The 16,486-nt window shown below is 42.7% G+C and overlaps 1 protein-coding gene across 1 annotated transcript in view; it reads right to left on the bottom strand.

Moving 5' to 3' along the window:
* The window catches only part of LOC131506555 (cytosolic 10-formyltetrahydrofolate dehydrogenase-like), a 38,549-nt gene extending 22,375 nt beyond the window's left edge, over positions 1-16,174 (bottom strand). Inside the window, exons 1-2 of the transcript XR_009259067.1 lie at positions 16,066-16,174; positions 2,452-2,582 (exon numbers count right to left, since the gene is read on the bottom strand). The gene's annotated coding sequence lies outside the window, so the exon portion shown is untranslated. The remainder of the gene's footprint in view (positions 1-2,451; positions 2,583-16,065) is intronic.
* Positions 16,175-16,486: the final 312 nt, after the last annotated feature.

Here is a 16,486-nt window from a genome sequence, read left to right as displayed (position 1 = left end):
CAACCAATGGGTGAAAGAAGAAATCACAAGGAAAATGAAAATGCCTTTAGTCAAAGACAAACAAAAACACAACATACCAAAACTCATGGGCTTAACAAAGGTAGTGCAGGGAAATCTGTATCTGTAAATGCATACACTGAAAAAGATCTCAAGTCAATACCGTAATTGTACATCTTAAGGAATTTTTTAAAAGGGTAACCTAAACTCAAAACTAGTAGAAGGAAGGAAATAATAAAGATTAGAGCAGATACAGATAAAAGAGAGAATAAGAGGACAATACAGAAAATCACTGAAACCAAAGTTGGTTCCTTGAAAAAAAAATCAACAAAACTGACAAACAGGACTGACCAAAAAAAGAAAAACAGAAAAATACTTAAATTACTAGAATCAGAAATGAAAGTGATTATACCAATTATACATAAATAAAAAGGATAAGAGAATACTGTGATAAATTATACACCAAAAATTTGATTACCTAGGTGAAATGGACAAATTGCTAGAAACATGCAATCAACATAAACTAACTCATGAAGAAGTAAAAAATCTGAATAGACCCATAAATAGTAAAGAGATTAAATCAATAATCACAAAACCCCCAACAAAGAAAAGCCTGGGGCTGAATGACTTCACCAATCCTTCTCAAAATCATCCCTCCCATAAAAACTCTTTGAAGAAGAATGAATATGTCCCGATTAATTCGATGAGGTCAAAAATACCCTGATACCAATGCCAGAAAAAGACACTATAAGGAAAGAAAACTCCAGGCCAATATTCCTGATGAATAAAAATGCAAAAAAACCTCCATAAAATACTAGCAAGCTGAATTCACTGTGAACAAGTGGAATTCTCAGTTGCAAGGATGGTTTACCTTATGGTCAACAGGGCAAGGTTTCAGTTATACATGATGAACAAGTTCTGGAGGTCTAATGTGCATCAGATTGACTATAGTTAATAATATTCTATCGCGTACTAGAAATTTGCCTTAAGAGTAGCTCTCAGGAGCCCCTGGGTGGCTAAGTCGATTAAGTGTCCGACTTCAGCTCAAGTCATGTTCTCTCAGTTCATGAGTTCAAGTCCCACATCGGGCTCAGAGCCTAGAGCTTGCTTCAGATTCATTTCCCTCTTTCTCTACCCCTCTCTTGCTTATGCTCTGTCTCTCTTTGTGTCTCAAAAATAAATAAATGGTAAAAAAATTTTAAAAAGAGTAGTTCTCAGATGCTCTCACTGCCAAAAAATAAAAGTAACTATGTGAGATGGACATGTTAATTGGTTTGATTGTAATAATCATTTAACTATATATATATGTATATATATATATGTAACTATATATATAACTATATATATAGCTATATATATTTATATATATATATATAACATAACTATGTATGTATGTAAATATATCTCAAAGTATACTATTTTATACCTTAAATATTTACATTTTATTAAATAAAGTAAAAATAATAAAATGACTTTTAAGCTATGAAGCAAGAAAAGGCAGTAATGGAGGAAGAAAGACTTATTTGCTTACATAAGAAGCACAACTGGGTTCTGTCCTCAGTGCCTCTTGCATGGTCAGATAAAATTATCCCCAGGTTTTTGATTTAAGGTAGAAATCAGTTAGCTACAGCCTATTTTTATAAATAAAGTTTGATTGGAACACACACATGCAAAGATTTAACATCCTCCCCACTGCCCCCCCTCAAAAAAAAACCCCGGCATATTATATATTTAAAAAAGAAAAAAACTTGACATATTATTGGTGCTAAAAAGCAAACACCACAGTGTTTCAGGGTATAAAAGCAATATGTGAAAATCAGTAGCATTTCTATACAGTAGAAATGAACACTACAAAAATGGAATTAAGGAAACAATTTCACTTACAATCGCATCAAAAGGAATAAAATAGCAATAAAGTACCAAGGAGACAACAGAGTTGTGCACTGAGAACTATAATGTATTGCTGAAGGAAATTTTAAAAGGCCTGAATAAAATGAAAAAAAAAAATCTTCATTTCCCTCAATTAGAAGATTTAATATTGTTCGGACGAACCACTACGCAAAGTGATCTTCAGTTTCAACGATACCTCTATTAAAATCTGAACATGTTTGCTGGTTTTCTTTTGTTTTCCTTTGTTTTGTTTTTACGTACCCAGGCCCCCACTGATCCCCCAAGACAGCTCACAGAACTCATGAAATAGTCATAGTTGTCGCTAAGATTTATTACACGGAAAGGAAATAAGGGAAAAATAGCAAAAGAAGTAGGCATAAGATCAAAGCCAGGAGGAAGCCAGGTGCCAGGTGCCAAGGACTGTCTCCCAGTGGAGTCACAAAGGCCATGCTTACTTCTTCCAGCAATGAATTGTGACAACACAGGTCTTTACACCGTGTCCCCAGAGACTCAGCACCTTAAGGTGCCTTCTAGCCATCTAGACACCCGCTGCCTTGTACTTACCAAAACGACTCCCCAATGCAAGGCAAGTGCTCAGCATAAGCCACGTTGATTGCGTGATTTAGAGGCGATTGATTGTAGACTTCCAAATTTTGGTCCAGCATGTAAAGAGTTTGGAGGTCATCACTCCCATTCTCACAAAAAGAAAAAAAAAAAAAAAACTTGAAATCAAAACTCTTCTAGGATCCACAAGAGAATTGAGGTCACAGGGCAGAGTGCTGCCCCCAACACTGGAGTGGCACACAGAGAGAAACACAGCTTACTTGAGCAGAAAGACACAAGTAGGAGTTGCTGACAGGAACACTTTAAACCGTAATTCAAGAGTTGCTGGAGGCACCATGTGAACTAATTGGGAATTAAAATTATTGAGAACCAAATAAAAGTAAGTTGAGAACTAGTTGAGAATTAAAAACTCCTGGAGATCTGGTCTTATGGGGGACCCACACTTTTGTGAGTTTTACCTCCAGTAGTCGCAAATCAGGTTCTCATGTGAAAGATGGGAGGAAAATCCCTTACTGCTTCTGGCAAGTGGAGGGGAAAGTAACCATTATGAAATACCCCCCAACAGCGTTATGCTCTTAACAAAGCCTGCCCTCAAGAGAAACTATTTTATTGGAAGTTAACAAACCTGAGGGAAGGGTAATACCTATCTGTGGCCCTCTCCACATTTCCTGAAACCCCAGAATAGAGAACTGAAATAAAGATACTTGTGAAGGTCATATCCCAGGGGTACAGGCTAACTAAAAGACTGGCCTAATCATACAACTATCCAAGGTTTCCTTTCCCATCACATCTTAACACTGTATCAAGAGCACTCCTGCAAAATAATAGGGGGTTATTGTGAAAAGAAGGAAGCTTCTCTTTAATTAGTCTCTAGGAAGACCCAAAGACAACAGGGAACACAAAAACAAAGATGCCCCCACAGCATTCTGCTCTTAACAAGGCCTGCCCTCAAGAGAAACTTTTTTTTTGGAAGGCAACAAATGTGAGCGAAGGGTAATACCCACCTCTGGCCCTCTATACCTTCCCTGCAATACCAGAACAGAGAACTGAAAGACACTTGTGAAGGTCATATCCCAGGGGTACAGGCTCACTGAAAGACTGAGACCTAATCATACAACCACCCAAGGTTTCCTTTCCCACCACATCTTAACACTGTATGAAGAGCACTCGTGCAAAATAATAGGTGGTTATTGTGAAAAGAAGGCAGCTTCTCTTTAATTCGTCTCTAGGAAAACCCAAAGACAACAGAGAACACCAAAACAAAGATGCTGACAACAGAGAACACCAAAACAAAGATGCTAGAAGTTTTATTCTTTGACACCTACAGCTATAACACAGCCTAACCCCTAACCAGATAAACATAAAACTTCACACTAAAGGCCTATGTACTCTAGTTTCTATTACTCAATATTGTACATCCCCCTTTCAACAGAAAAATACAAGCCATGCTAAAAGTAAAAATAAACAGTCAGAAGGGACCAAGAAAGGATAAGACCCAGACTCAGATATGGCACATTTTGGGAATATTATATGGGGGAGTTAAAGATTAATATATGCAATATGATAAGGGCTTTAATGGGAAAAGTGGACAATGTGCAAGAAAGCAGTAGCAATGTAAGCAGGGAGATGGAAACTTTAAGAAAGAATTAAAAGGAAATGCTAGAAATAAAAAGTATAGTAACAAATGAGGAATGTCTTTAAGGGTTCATCAGTAGACTGGACAGAAGGAAGAAAAGGATCAGTAAGTGTGAAGGCAAGTCAACAGGAACTTCTAAAACCAAAACACAAAATGAAGAATGAATGAAAAAGAGCAGAATGTCCAAAACTGTAAGACAATTACTAAAGGAATAACATAAATATAATTAGAATATTGGAAGGAAAGGTGAGACAGGAATCACAGAAATATGTGAAGTAATAATTTCTGAGACTTTTCCAAAATCAAAGAGAGACACTAAATCACAGATACAGGAAGCTCAAGAAACACCAAATACTATTTAAAAAAAAAAAACTCCATATATACATAAGCACATCATATTCAAAGTGTAGAAAATCAAAGATAAAGAGAAACTCTGGTAAGAAATGAGAGGAAGAAGTGTCTTACTTATAGAAGAACAGGGTGATATTTACATTGGACTTCTCTTCAGAAACCATGCCAGTAAGAAGAGAATGGAGTGAACTATCTAGCGTATTGAAAGAAGTTAACATAGGGGCGCCTGGGTGGCGCAGTCGGTTAAGCGTCCGACTTCAGCCAGGTCACGATCTCGCGGTCTGTGAGTTCGAGCCCCGCGTCGGGCTCTGGGCTGATGGCTCGGAGCCTGGAGCCTGTTTCCAATTCTGTGTCTCCCTCTCTCTGCCCCTCCCCCGTTCATGCTCTGTCTCTCTCTGTCCCAAAAATAAATAAAAAACGTTGAAAAAAAAATTTTTTTAAAAAAAAGAAAGAAGTTAACATAGAATTCTGTATCCAGAAAAAAAATATTCTTTTTTTTAGATGTTTATTCATTTATTTTGAGACAAAGAGTTCACACATATGAGCAGGGGAGATGCAGAGAGAGAGAGAGAGAGAATCCCAAGCAGTCTCTGGACTATCAGTGTGAAGGCAGACATGGGGCTAAGTCTCATGAAACCATGAGATCATGATCTGAATCAAAATCAAGAGTCAGACGCTTAACCAAATGAGTCACCAGGCACCCTGACAGCAAAATTATTCTTAAAAAGAGAAAGAAGGGGTAAGTGAGTGGCTCAGTCAGTTAAGGTTCTGACTCTTGGTTTTGGCTCAGGTCATGATCTCATGCTTAGGAAGACTGAGCCCTGCAATGGGCTCTCTGCTCTCAGCATGGAGCCTGCTTTGGGATATTCATTCATTCTCTCTCTCTCTCTCTCTCTCTCTCTCTCTCTCTCTCTCTCTGTCCCTGGCCAGTTATTGCTCTATCTCTCTCTCTCAAAATAAAAATTAAAAACAAAACTTTAAAAAATGCTTTTCAGGGGCGCCTGGGTGGCTCAGTCGGTTAAGCGGCCTACTTCGGCTCAGGTCATGATATCGCGGTCCGTGAGTTCGAGACCCGCGTCAGGCTCTGTGCTGACAGCTCAGAGCCTGGAGCCTGTTTCAGATTCTGTGTCTCCCTGTCTCTGACCCTCCCCCATTCATGCTCTGTCTATGTCTCAAAAATAAATGAACGTTAAAAAAAATTTAATAAAAGAAAAAAAATGCTTTTAAGTGAAATAAAAATAGACTTTCTCAGAAAAACAAAAATTGAGGAAATTTGTTGACATTACTTGCTTTGTCTTGGAGCCCCTCACACCCTCACGACGATACACACAGATATACTAGATATAGAGGGGGGAATAAATATACATAAATGTGTGTGTGTGTGTGTGTGTATATATATATATATATATACACATATATATATATGGATAGATAGATCCACATGGGTATATATACAGAGTGATAACTATAGATCTATTTTCTTCTCTGTCATCTGGGAGAGCCAAGAAACAAAAATACATGAGTAGAGAGGAGCACACTTTTCACCCATATCTTGGTTTCTAATTCCATTCTTCAATAAAAGGAAGCAAGGGTCCTAGGAGAAATGCCTGATTCCAGGGCTATGGCAGGGAATATACAAGAACATCTTGTAGTGTCACAAAGAAAGAAGAGCTTGGAAAAGGATGGGGGACATGTCAAAGGTATACAAGACACAACTGAAAGAGCTTTCACTAGACAAAGCTTAAACAATCTGAGGGGGGAAATCCATAAATTAGTATTGGATTTAAGCCAAGAATAAGACATATTTAGAGCTCCATACTGATATAAATAAATGACTTAATAAATGAATAAGTAAATGGGAGAAAAGAGACAACTCTCCATGTAGGAAATTTTTAAATAATTTAGGTAAATACTCTATTTTCAGGAGCCTTGAACATGGGCTGCAGAGAGTAGCTTCCTTCCAAAGAATACAGTATGGAAATGTGAGGAAAAGAGTCAGTTCACAGTAGAGACACCTTCCAAAGAATACAGTATGGAAATGTGAGGAAAAGAGTCAGTTCACAGTAGAGACACCGACAAGCATGAACTCAGCCAGGTGATTATGGTCACTATCAACAGTGATACATCGTGTTGATAGCATGCTCCCTTGATATGTGAGGAGAATGACACTTCATCTCTGTTATTTCCTCAAACCCATACCCCTTTCTAATTATGACGGAACACATCAGATAAATCTCCACTGAGGGATAGTTTTAAAGGGGGCCAAGATGGCTGAACAGCATGGATGTTCTCAGCTTCTGAAACGCAGCTACATCATCTCCAAACCATTTTGCATACCCAGGAAATTGATCTGAGGATTGACATTAACAATCTGCATAACTTGGCCTCAGAATTCAGCAGGAATGTGCTCTGGAGAGGTGAACTGGGAGAGAGAAGCCATGGAGGGTAAGGAGCTGTTTTTGCAGCAAGAGGACAGAGAAGGGGGGGGAGGGTGTGGTACAAAGGGAGAGTACAGGAAAAGCACTCCCCACAAAAGTAGCTGGACAGAAAGAGAAAGAGTAGAAACAGTCACAATGGACTGAACAAGAAATCTGTTCCCCAAAACCACTGACAGTGATAAAGGAGATGGTTTCAATACCGTTAGGACTCTATAAACAGGGGAGTGCAAAGTCAGAAATTCTGGAGCTCAATACCAGGTGGTTCTCTGGTGAGGAAGCAAGGCAAATCCTCAGAAGCACGCAGTGAGATCCAAGGGGTCCATAGGTCACATGGGGAGAAACCCTTCCCCTGCATGGAGGTCATTTTTTATTTTATTTTTTGAAGGTTTGATTTTTTATTTTTTTTAATATTTATTAATTTATTGTCAAATTGGTTTCCATACTACACCCAGTGCTCATCCCAGCAAGTGCCCTCCTCCCTGCCCATCACCCACTTTCCCCTCTCCCCCACACCCCCATCTACCCTTCGTGTGTTCTCAGTCCTTAAGAGTCTCTTATGGTCTTCCTCCCTTCCTCTCTGTTACTTTTTTTCCACTTCCCCTCCCCCATGTTCTTCTGTGAAGTTTCTCAAGATCCATATAGGAGTGAAAACATATGGCATCTGTCTTTCTTTACCTGGCTTATTTCACTTAGCAAAATACCCTCTAGTTTCATCCACATTGCTGCAAATGGCCAGATTTAATTCTTTCTCACTTCCAAGTCATATTCCATTGTATATATAAACCACATCTTCTTTGTCCATTCACCAGTGGTTGGACTAGGATCTTTCCATAATGTGGCTATTGTTGAAAGTGCTGCTATAAACATTGGGGTACAAGTGCCCCTATACATTAGCACTCCTGTATCCTTTGGGCAGATTCCTAGCAGTGTCATTGCTGGGCGATAGGGTAGTTCTATTTTTAATTTTTGGACTCAACTCCACACTGTTTTCCAGAGTGACTGCACCAGTCTGCATTCCCACCAACAGTGCAAGACAGTTCCCTTTTCTCCACGTCCTCACCAGTACCTATAGTGTACTGATCTGTCCCTTTTAGCCACCCTGACTGGCGTGAGATAACATCTCATTGTAGTTTTGATTTGTATTTCCCTGATGATGAGTGACGTTGAGATCTTTTCATGTGTCTGATGGTCATCAGTGTGTCTTCGTTGAAAAAGTGTCCATTCATGTCTTCTGCCCATTTCTTCATTGGATTCTTTGTTTTTTTGGGTGTGGAGTTTGGTGAGTTCTTTGGAGATACCAGATACTAGTCCTTTATCCAATATGTCATTTGCAAATATCTTTTCCCATTCTATCCTTTGCTTTTTAGTTTTGTTGATTGCTTCCTTTGTAGTGCAGAAGCTACTCGTCTGGATGTGGTCCCAATAGTTCATTTTTGCTTTTCATCCCCTTGCCTTTGGAGATGTGTCAAGTAAGAAATTGTTATGGCTGAGGTCAAAGAGGGTTTTTTTTCCTGCCTTCTCCTCTAGAGTTTTGATGGTTTCCTGTCTCACATTCGGGTCCTTCGTCCTTTTGGAGTTTATTTTTGTGAGTGGTGTAAGAAAGTGGTCTAATTTCATTCTTCTGCATGTTCCTCTCCAGTTCTCCCAGCACCATTTGTTAAAGAGACTGTCTTACTCATTGCTCCTCTTTCCTGCTTTGTCAAAGATTAGTTGGCATACATTTGTGGGTCCAATTTTGGGGTCTGTATTCTATTCTATTGGTCTATGTGTCTGTTTATGTGCCAGTACCATACTGTCTTGATGATTATAGCTTTGTAACAGAGGCTAAAGTCTGGGATTGTGATGCCTCCCACTTTGGTTTTCTTCTTCAATATTACTTTGGCTATTCGGGGTCTTTTGTGGTTACATACAAATATTAGGATTGTTTGTTCTAGCTTTGAGAAGAAATCTGGTGCGGCAAGGTCAGCAATGCAGTGTGCAGGAGGAAAAGGTGGTCCTTTAGATCACCAGGTTTAGAAAGAATGCGTGGCCTGGCAACTTGAGGGACAATAAGAAATGAAAATGAAATAGGTCAGCTTGTGTTCACAGCTTAGCATTGCATTTTAATTAAAACACAAAATCATAATCTTTTTTTTTTTCCCCCTTGTGGTCCAGCATGTTAACTGGTGGATTACTCCAGCTCACCCAGGGGATGGATTTGGGGGATGAGGTCAGCATGTGATACATTCCGCCTCCTTGTTAGGTTCACTGAGAGCCAGTGCAGTCCTTCCATCCGTGGTCATTCCTTAGCTCCTGAGGAAGGAACAGTCCAGAGTCATTTCCTCCATCCAAATCTGGCTGCAATGCCTGATCCCGCACAACCACTGCAGGCTTCTTCCGAGGGGTCTGAATTGAGAAAATTCTCCGGAATGCATGGAAGTTGTGAGTTTGGGTCCAGAACACTGCAAAAAAAAAAAAAAAAAAATGAATGCCACCACAAAGCGGCTCAAATGAATCTTTTGGTTTCCTAATGGGTATGAAAGTCATGACTAGACTGGAGTCTATCATGCACAATAGCATTATGTTGAAAAAATAATGTACATACCATAATTAAAAAGCACTTTACACTCGTTAACATTTTTAATATATTCATTTTACTCTTGAAAGAGAGATGGAGCATGAGTGGGGAAGTGACACAGAGAGAGGGAGACACAGAATCCGAAGCAGGCTCCTGGCTCTGAGCCATCAGCACAGAGCCCAACACTGGGCTCGAACCCAGGAGCTGTGAGATTATGACCTGACCTGAAGTACATGCTTAACCACCTGAGCCAACCAGGTGCCCCTTAAAAAACACGTTCTTTTTAGAAAAAAATGCTAACCTTCACCTGAGCTTTCAGCAATAGGTAATCACTGATTGTAGATCACCAGAGCACATATAATAATGAAAAGAATATAGTAAAGGGCAAAAGTTAGCAGAGACCTGGAGGCAGCAAATGCTCTAGGAAAAGTGGCCCCCATAGACTTGCTCTACTCACGGTTCCTACAAACCCTCAATTTGCACAAAACGTAGTGTCTTCAAAGATCAAGAAAGCAAAGCACAATAAAATGAGGTAGGTGTTTCCTGGGTAAATTGGAGGGGGAGGAGTTGTCTACTTCCTTGTTTGGTTACTTCAGGCCCAATAAGGTGGAGGCACATCTCTGCCGATGTCTCCTGCATCTGCTCTCAGGGTATGGGGTCACCATGGGAAAGAGAGAAAGTGGGGGGAGATGAGTGGGGTTATTCTGGAGCTGGGGTGCAGGGAGAGGAAGAATTCCCAGTAGGTAACTACATACTTGACCACTGGCTGTCCTTCTGGCCCATTTTTGCTTGTATCATGTCCTCCTCATTTATATGGGTCCTATGAAGACACTTCTTTCACATCGCGAGTGGCCAGCACAGATGCATGGGCACTCTGAGGGACAAGGGATTTTGCAAGTGTTTCTTTTGTAAGCTCCCAGTCTAAGCTTGGATCGGCCGAGACAAGTGAGACATTAGGTGCCTTCTTAAGGTGAGATCCTTAGTTGCAGGCAGGGCACAGCTGAGATCCCCTCTTCTGTGAACTGAGTTGTGTTGCCCACAAGCACCTGTGTTGGAGCCCCAGCCCCCCCCCCCCCCCCACTGGGAAGGTATTAGGAGGCAGGGCCTTGGAGAGGTGGTTAGGGTGGAGCCCATGGGATCAGCAGCCTTATGAAGTCAGTACACAGCTTGCTGTTTTGATTTCTCTTTCTCAGCTGTGTGAGCTTTCCCCAGAACCCAAGCATGCCAGCATGCTGGCATCCTGGTCTCAGACTCTCAATATCCAGACAGTAGGACACCTTTCCCCCAAAACCAGAGGACCCTACCTCTGTCAGGTCCTAGAGAAATAATTTAGCTAAAGGACAAGTGAGGTGAGACCACAGACCACACAGAAGCTGCATGGGTGGGCAGGATATTGCTTCTGCCTGACCTCTTCCTCCAGCTTTTGTGGGATGAGGACTGTCTGACATCTTGTGTGGGCTACCATGGGGAGCATTTCTGCTGCCTGCTGAGTCAGCAACAAATCTTGCAGCAGGATAGGGTGTGCACTGCTTCAGAGACCAGCCCCTTCACTGTCTGATGATCCCACAAATTAGAAAGGTCTTCCTTGTTCCAAGTCTTAGGTTCCAGGTACTCACCTGATGCACAAAGATCAGAATCACACTTTGGCAATTCCAAGTGTCAGGTGCTATCTCGAATCCCCAAAACCCTATGGCTCACATGATTACCCCTTACAGCCCTTGGTACAGATGACATATCCAAAGCATGTAATAGGTTAAAATTGATCCCAAGCTGTGTGGCTTGTAAGTGACTGCCAGGCAGCCAGGCTTCTGGTGGTGCTCCCATTCTGGACTGGGGTGAGTACCAGATGACCAAGGACTCTTAGCTGCTTCCTCCTAGCAGGCCCATTTGGTTTTACTTCCCTCCTCTGCATAAGATACAAAAGGGGCAACAGTAAAAAGTGACCGTTAAACAAGAGGAGATATGTCAATTCTAGGCATGAAAACATATCCAGGGGAACATGGGTGGCTCAGTCAGTTAAGTATCCGACTTCGGCTCAAGTCATGATCTCGTGGTTCATGGGTTTGAGCCCCACATTGGGCTCTGTACTGACAGCACTGAGCCTGATTTGAATCATCTGTCTTCCCTTCTCTCTGCCCCTCCCTCTCCCTCTCCCTTCCCCTCCCCCTCTTTCTCTCTCTCTCTCTCTCTCTCTCTCTCTGAAAACTAAACACGCCAAAAATAAAAACACACCTAGCATTAGGAATCATTCATGTGCTGGCAAAGGAAAGTCACATGTGTTGGGATCTGTGTGCTGTATGGAGACAGGACTCAAAGAGAACTCCAGATGGGTCACAGACCTGTATAGGAGAAATCACACCAGGCCAGCTGAACAGGCAAGTGAGACTTTATTCAAGACTCCTGCAACAGGGAAGAGAGAGAGAGAACTTTACTCTGAATACAAGATGGGTTTTACAGCCACAGGCAGGGAAAGGGAGTGGATGGAATATTACCCAAGACTGGGCCTCCTGGGTGGCTTCTGACATCGGCTCAGGTCATGATCTCACAGTTCGTGGATTCAAGCCCTGTGTCGGCTGTGTGCTGACAGCTCAGAGCCTGGAGCCTGCTTCGGATTCTGACTCTCTCTCCCTCTGCCCCTCTCCAGGTCATGCTCTAACTCTCTTTCAATAAGGAAATAAATAAATAAGTATTTGAAAAGTTAAAAGGAAAATGATCCAGGTCAACCTGAGGGGCACTTCCGTCACTGGCCCGTGTGTCAACTGGACCAAATACATCATCTTCATGTCCAAGGACCCTGCCCCTGGGAAGGGATTTTATTCCAATATTCCCATTTCACCATCAAGGAGCTCTTTAAAGAACAAAGAAGCTGTGGAAGCAGAGGGTAGTCTTCATTCTGTAGGTCATCAAAGGCAGTCTAGGGTAGATAACTGTCACCACACACACCCTTGCTGTGTGCCTGGATTTTCCCATGTCATTTATGGGGCATCACTCAGCTGTGCACTTCGGTGTTCATTGTATGGAGTGAATGAGCCGAGATGCTGCTTCTTTCTCTCTAAGCAATTTGCCTTCAGGAACTCCAGAGAAACAGAACCAATAGGAAATCGTCTATCTATCTATCTATCTATCATCTATCTATCTATCTATCTATCCATCCATCCATCTATCCGTCCATCATCTATTATCTATAACCTATCTTATCTAGTTTCCTATCACCTTTCTATCACATATCTATCAATCTAGCTAGCTAGCTCTCATCCTCCTGTCACCTATCTTTCTTATTCTTCTATCTATCATCAATTATCTATCATCTTATCTATATATCTAGTATCTATCTATGTATATATTATCTATCTATCTATCTATCTATCTATCTATCTATCTATCTATCATCTATCTATTGGAGAGATTCCTTTAAAATAATGTATCTTGGGGCTGTGGAAGTTTGGTGAGTCCTACGGTTGAAGGGGAAGGCTTGCTGGCTAAGGACTCAAGAGAAAGTTGAAGTTCAAATTGGAAGGCTTTCCACCATGGAACTGGGAAGAGCCAGTGTTACAGATGGAACCCAAGGGTACTCTGCTGGAGAGAGCCTCATGGCCTGTGAGAGTTTGGCCTTTTACACAGGCCTTCAACTGATTAGATGGGGTCCACCCACATTGGGAAGAACAGTGTGCTTGACTCAATGTCCACTGATTTCACTGATAATCTCATCTAAGTAACATTCGCAGTGAAACATTCACAATGATGTTTGAACAATTATCTGGCCACTTGGCCCAGATAAATTAAAAGCAATCAACCACACTGTTTCCTAGAGCATGACTGTTCCAATTGGAGCGACTTCTCCTTTGCTCCCTCTTGGCTTGGCATCCCTCTGGATCCATTTATTTTGGGGACCTTGTGAGCACACTGCATTATTGATATATTCTGATTTTCCTCTCCTTGATTTAGCTCCCATGCAATGAGTCCCCACAGCAGAGAATGGATTTTGCAAAAATGCAATCATGTAGAATGAAATCTGTTCCCCTGGCATGCAAATATTCTCTTTATGGCCTGTCTCTGAGGCCATTGAAACTCTGGCCACATTTGGGATTTCCATGCCTCCCTCTCCCACCTCCTTGTCTGATGCACACAGTGACTTTCGTGCCTCGGTGACCCAACTTTTCTTGGCAGATTGACAATATTTTACTCATCATTCTGCACTCTGAATGTCTGTGTTCCCACAAATTCATCCATTGAGATGATAACCCCCAAGAAGATGATGTTAGGAGGAAGGGGCTTTGAGAAATTAGTAGGTCATGAAAGTGAAGCCCTCATCAATGAGATTAGTGCCCACTTCAGAGAGGTTCCTGAGAGATCCCTTGTCCCTTCCACCGTGTGAAGACACAGCACATAGACAGTCATCAGTGCCTTGAAAGAGGGCTCTCAGAAGAACCTGACCATACCACAACCGGATGTCACATTTCCAGCCTCCAGAACTCTAAGAAATAAGCTGATTTTGTTCCTAAGCTATGCAGTCTGTGGGCCAGGAACTGAATTGGTGCTCATGGCCACCTGAGATTTTTTCAGGGAGGAAGCCAGAAGTTTGTCCTGACAAATACAAGGCTGTATGGCTCTGCAGAAGTTCATCATGAGCCCAGACCTCAGCCTTTCAGAAACGCTTGGCCACACCCTGGAGCCAAATGCTATGCCTGACCAGAACACTAACACACACCCTCAACTCACTCCTCTGGGAAGGTTAATCCCTACATGGCTGTTATTTCTGAGGCTATGTCCTCCAGTGGCTTGATCCTAACCCCACCCATGGTTTTGGCCCTCAGGGGCACACCCACTAGGTCTCATCAAAGAACTGAATCAGGACCCATGCCAGGCACACAATGATTCAGTGAGAAGCCCAGAAGTTCTTCATGTCACGTGCAAGGCAATGATGGGCTAGTAAATCTTTTTTTTTTTTCAACGTTTTTAATTTATTTTTGGGACAGAGAGAGACAGAGCATGAACGGGGGAGGGGCAGAGAGAGAGGGAGACACAGAATCGGAAACAGGCTCCAGGCTCCGAGCCATCAGCCCAGAGCCTGACGCGGGGCTCGAACTCACGGACCGCGAGATCGTGACCTGGCTGAAGTCGGACGCTTAACCGACTGCGCCACCCAGGCGCCCCAGTAAATCTTTACTAGACATTGCAGAGGAGATACCAAAATAATACCAACACAATATTCATGAATCACAGTCAACCGAAGGGTGCTTGGGTGGCCCAGTTGGTTAAGTGTAGGACTCTTGATCTTGGCTCAGGTCATGAAATCAGGGTGTGTGAGATTGAGTCTCGTGTGGGGACAGCACAGAACCTGCATGGGATTCTGTGTCTCTGCCCCTCCCCTGCTCACACTCTCTCTCTCTCTCTCTCTCTCTCTCAGGTGTGACCAGACAGTTTGAAGGAATGAAGCCCCAGGAAACAGCAGCCAGATACCTTGCTTGCAAGATTCCCAGCAGCCCATTCAGGTGAGTGAAAGACCCACTTCTGGGAAAGTGCCAGAACCTCGGGATATTTTGGAGACCTTGAGAAGAAAAGAGTTAACCCAAATCAGTGGGAACTGCAGGCAACGTCTGATGGCAAATATCTGGCTTGGCCTCTGCCCTTGAGGAGCTGTTAGAAATTAATCTGAGATTTCATAGGATAAGTTCCAGCAAAGTGGGTTGAAAATAGCCTACATGATCGAGGGCTATCCTTGCTGCACTTATGTAAAGAACCAGGACAAGAATCGTGAAAATACACTTACTTTGCAAACAAATTAGTCTCACTTGCACCACAGTTGGAAGTAAGGGGAATAATTTAGGTTTTCGTAGTTGTGATTTCAGCATTTACCATGACCTGAGTAGTTGCAAATAGAGTTTCTTGTGTACAGACCTTCCTACAGTTGCTGTAAAGAAAACCCTCAATTGACAGAGACAGACAGGATGAGTGGACACAGTACCATGGTCCTCAGTCCCCACAGGCAGGACGGGGATCCCAGAAAATGGAATTCAAGTCATGACAGAGTGAGTTTGGAGACCATTAGCATGCATATTTGGGGTGGTTAACTTAAGAGAACAATGAAGATTCACCACACAGTTGTGTGGACGTTGGATTCTAAACCTGTTCGCTGTGAACTGTTTGCTATAAACTATGTGAGGGCTGGATCCTTCCACGCTCTTGCAACATCTCACAAAAAGTCTCCAAACCCACGTGTGCAATTTTCTCCTATTTCTGATTTGGAATCACTGAGGACTAAACTGGCCTTTTCCCAAAGCCATGCAGGCTGAGGTGGGACAACAAGAGGCTTCCAAACCAACATCTAGGAATTTCCACCTGCTGCCTTCAGAACTCAGAACTGGGGTTATAATCTGCCCCAATCTTTAACCTTTGTCCTTTTGTTTCCACGGAAACACCCCTTAACATCCTGATACAAACACGTACACCCCAACTTTGGTGCACCTGAACCCCCACCTCCTGAAATGAGGCACAACCACAGGGCGCTGACCTCTTTGTAGGACTAAATAACCTGACTTGATGACAAACGAAACGCCACGACTGCAGGGCATGTCCAACCCTGTTTACACCACATCTCCCAGGGCCTGTGAGCCTCGGGTCACTGACCTCACCTCCAGTTTCTCAACTGGGACAGGAAGGCTGGGCCACAGGGGAGAAAGAGCCAGGCTCTGCGCTGAAAGAGGACGCTCAAGATGCCGTCGTGTGTTGTCCCTGCACTGCGGGATCCAAGACGGCCCCTGGGGGAGGAAGGGAGGAGGGCCAGGTGAGAGCCACCAGGTGATTGGACACCTGGTTAGGATCAATATGAGAGGCTCTTGGTGACTGGGCAAGTGAGCAAGATACGTTGAGAACTTCCTCTTGATTGGATACAGGAGTGACACCAAGATAAGAGCCACCTGGTGATTGGACACAGCAGCGAGCCCATCCTGAGACAGTAGGAGATAGAAACGGGAGGTCCACTGTAAGTGGGGAAGCGCTTATAGAAGAACTTGAACAAAGAGTCTGGGTCTTCTTAAGAATGTATATGAGGGG

The sequence above is a fragment of the Neofelis nebulosa genome, chromosome 1, assembly GCF_028018385.1.
Source record: "Neofelis nebulosa isolate mNeoNeb1 chromosome 1, mNeoNeb1.pri, whole genome shotgun sequence".
NCBI classification, from domain to species: Eukaryota; Metazoa; Chordata; class Mammalia; order Carnivora; family Felidae; genus Neofelis; species Neofelis nebulosa.
Note: the sequence above shows the minus strand (reverse complement) of the source record. Positions and strands in the feature narration are given on the sequence as shown.